The sequence below is a fragment of the Rutidosis leptorrhynchoides genome, chromosome 11 (genome assembly GCF_046630445.1).
Source record: "Rutidosis leptorrhynchoides isolate AG116_Rl617_1_P2 chromosome 11, CSIRO_AGI_Rlap_v1, whole genome shotgun sequence".
NCBI lineage: Eukaryota > Viridiplantae > Streptophyta > Magnoliopsida > Asterales > Asteraceae > Rutidosis > Rutidosis leptorrhynchoides.
Window position 1 is genome coordinate 263,633,525 of NC_092343.1, and position 3,010 is coordinate 263,636,534.

Here is a 3,010-nt window from a genome sequence, read left to right on the forward strand (position 1 = left end):
ATTGGAACCGTTGCTTATCGTTTAGATCTTCCGCCTCAATTGAACTCCGTTCATCCTACCTTCCATGTATCTAACTTGAAAAAGTGTCTTGCCGAACCCGATATCGTCATCCCTCTCGAAGAACTTACTATTGATGACAAACTTCATTTTGTGGAGGAACCGGTTGAAATTGTGGACACCTCCGTCAAGACATTGAAACAAAGCCGAATCCCGATTGTCAAGGTTCGTTGGAATGCCAAAAGAGGACCCGAGTTTACTTGGGAAAGACAAGATCAAATGCAAAGGAAGTATCCTCATCTATTCGTGAATTCGGAAACGCAAGATCTCGAGGAAGAAACAACGACTACTACGCCTACTTAAATTTCGGGACGAAATTTCTTTTAAGGTGTAGGTAATGTAACATCCCGCCTTTTTCCATTTACTTTTCCGTTTAACTATTTAAGTTCCGTTATATGTTTATAACACATCTCGTTAATACGCGTTTGAATTATCTCGTTTAGGTAATTCCCGTACCCGTTTCCTAAGTTGAGGGACTAAAGTTGCCAAATGGAGAAAGAGATGACTAGGTCAACTAGTCAACTCTTTCCTCTCCATTCATTTTATCACCTCCCAAATAATACTTCACCCTTTTTCTCTCAAAACCCTCAAACCTTCAATCATCATCCAAATTCGTTCAAGAAGGATTCGATCAAAACAAATTGCATATTTGAACTCCTCGTGATCTCCTCTTCGTTTCCATACCGATTTCATCAATTTTGGGTAACTTTCTAAAATCACTAATTCTTGTGTTCTTGAGATTTTTAAGTTATAAGGTTGTTAATTAGTGTCTATGGCTCGAGTCTAGTTTGTTTATGTGATTTATATGCTCGATCTCGTTGTTTTAGTGTAACTAGCATGAACTTGAATTTTGGTGTGTTGATCTTGAAATTTGAGTGTTCATATGTTGTTTGATGCTAAGAGATCATGTTTTAATTGTGTTTCTAGTGTTACTAGCTTCATTATGATGTATAGTTTGATTAATGAAACCTCCTAAACTTGATTATGAAATTTGGTGAATTTAGATTAAGGTTTCATGAACTTAAAATGGACTTTTAATGATTTGAATGACATGGAATGTTAGTTGTAAGTGTTAGGTTGTGTTGTATGCTTAATTACCTTCAAAACGGCATATCATATGTATAAATTGGATTCCCGAAACTTAAATTAAAATTGATAAACTTGAAACTTGAAAATAAACCTCTATTGATCGCTTGACGGGATTTCGGTTATAGTATATGATGTTTTTGCTTGATGAAAAGTGCTTAGTTGCGTTCCTTGTCGAAAGAGCTTTCCGATGATATAAAATACATGTTCTAATTGTTCGCGGTTTGTAAAATGTGTTGGTTTGTGTTTTGGTTCGTGCAATTGAGAAATTCAGCAAACAGGGCCTGTAAGGCATTTGGGACGCCGTCCAGATACTTGGGACGCCGTCCCACCATTTGAACCTAGACGCCGTCTAGGATGGCAGGACGCCGTCCCACCCTTCATTGTGGGACGCCGTCTAGCTCTTTGGGACGCCGTCCCATTGTGCTAAAACTGACTGTTCGCCTTGGTCATTTGACATGAAAATGTTTGCTATGCTACGGACCTCCGATTAACATGAAACTTGGCCAACATGCTCATATATGATTATATAACTTAGAAAAATTGTCGGATATCCAACCCGACCCCGTTGACTTTTCTGTTGACTTTGACCCGACCAAGTTGACTTTTAATCAAACTTAACCAAATACTTGTGCAATCGTTCTAACATGTTTTTATACTTGTACCTTGCATGAAACATGACAACTTGACTCACATGCTACATTATTGAGTCGTAACGAGCCATAGGACTAATTGAACATCTTTGACCTATCGTGTTTACCGTTATTGATACGACCTATTGTTTAGGTCAAGACTAGCATTGTTCTTTGCACACATTTACTTGTCGAAGTACTTTACTACTCGTACACTCAAGGTGAGATCATAGTCCCACTTTTACTCTTTTTTAACTTACATTTGGGATGAGAAAACATAAACATTTCTTTACTAAGTGAACACAAGTACAGGAAAAACAAACATTCTACATACGAGTTTAGAACAAAATCCTCAATTCGATTATCATTAGTTACACTTGCCGGGTGTAAGCGAGAACTTATGTTGTATGGATCCATATGGGTTTGACAAACCCTCATTCAAACGGTTCGCTACCGTTTACGAATGAAATATATTTTCGAGAAACAGTGTATGTTCTAGCACTAAGTGATGGGGTTCAATGGAAGGAAATGTTAAGCATTGATAATTGGGTGCTCGTGAAACAAACTTTTGGAATGTATTACTATTATTTCATTGATGCAAATCTTGTGGTTCACTTGTACTTACTTACTTAAACCTATGATTTCACCAACGTTTTCGTTGACAGATTTCTATGTTTTTCTCAGGTCCTTGAACGATACATGATACATGCTTCCGCTCATTATTTGATACTTGCATTGGATGTCGAGTATATGTGCATTTCATGGAGCGTCTTTTGACTTTACTTTAAACCATGTCGCCTAGATTTCATTCGTATTATAACGTTGTAACTTAACTATTGGTTGAACAATTTTTGTAAACTTTGGGAACAATCTTTATTATGAAATGAAGGCGACATATTTTGGTCAAACTTTGTCTTAAAGACTTATGACCACGTAACGGGACCTAAGTAGACGGCGCCGTCAAACATGATTTGGTCGGGTCGCTACAGGATGATCTTCTCGGTAGTTTCTTGTATAATCTCCGGACCCGTAATCTGTCTATCCCCCACTTCACTCCAACAAATCGGAGACCTGCACTTTCTACCATAAAGTGCTTCAAATGGCGCCATCTCAATGCTTGAATGGTAGCTGTTGTTGTAGGAAAATTCTGCTAACGGTAGATGTCGATCCCAACTGTTTCCGAAATCAATAACACATGCTCGTAGCATGTCTTCAAGCGTTTGTATCGTCCTTTC

General features: G+C 37.9%; 1 long non-coding RNA gene across 1 annotated transcript; it reads left to right on the forward strand.

The window, feature by feature from the left end:
• The first annotated feature begins 636 nt into the window (after positions 1 to 636).
• On the forward strand, positions 637 to 2,612 carry LOC139876891 (uncharacterized). Its single transcript, XR_011768342.1, has 3 exons — positions 637 to 759; positions 1,930 to 1,996; positions 2,460 to 2,612. It is a non-coding gene; the product is annotated as an uncharacterized lncRNA (long non-coding RNA).
• Positions 2,613 to 3,010: the final 398 nt, after the last annotated feature.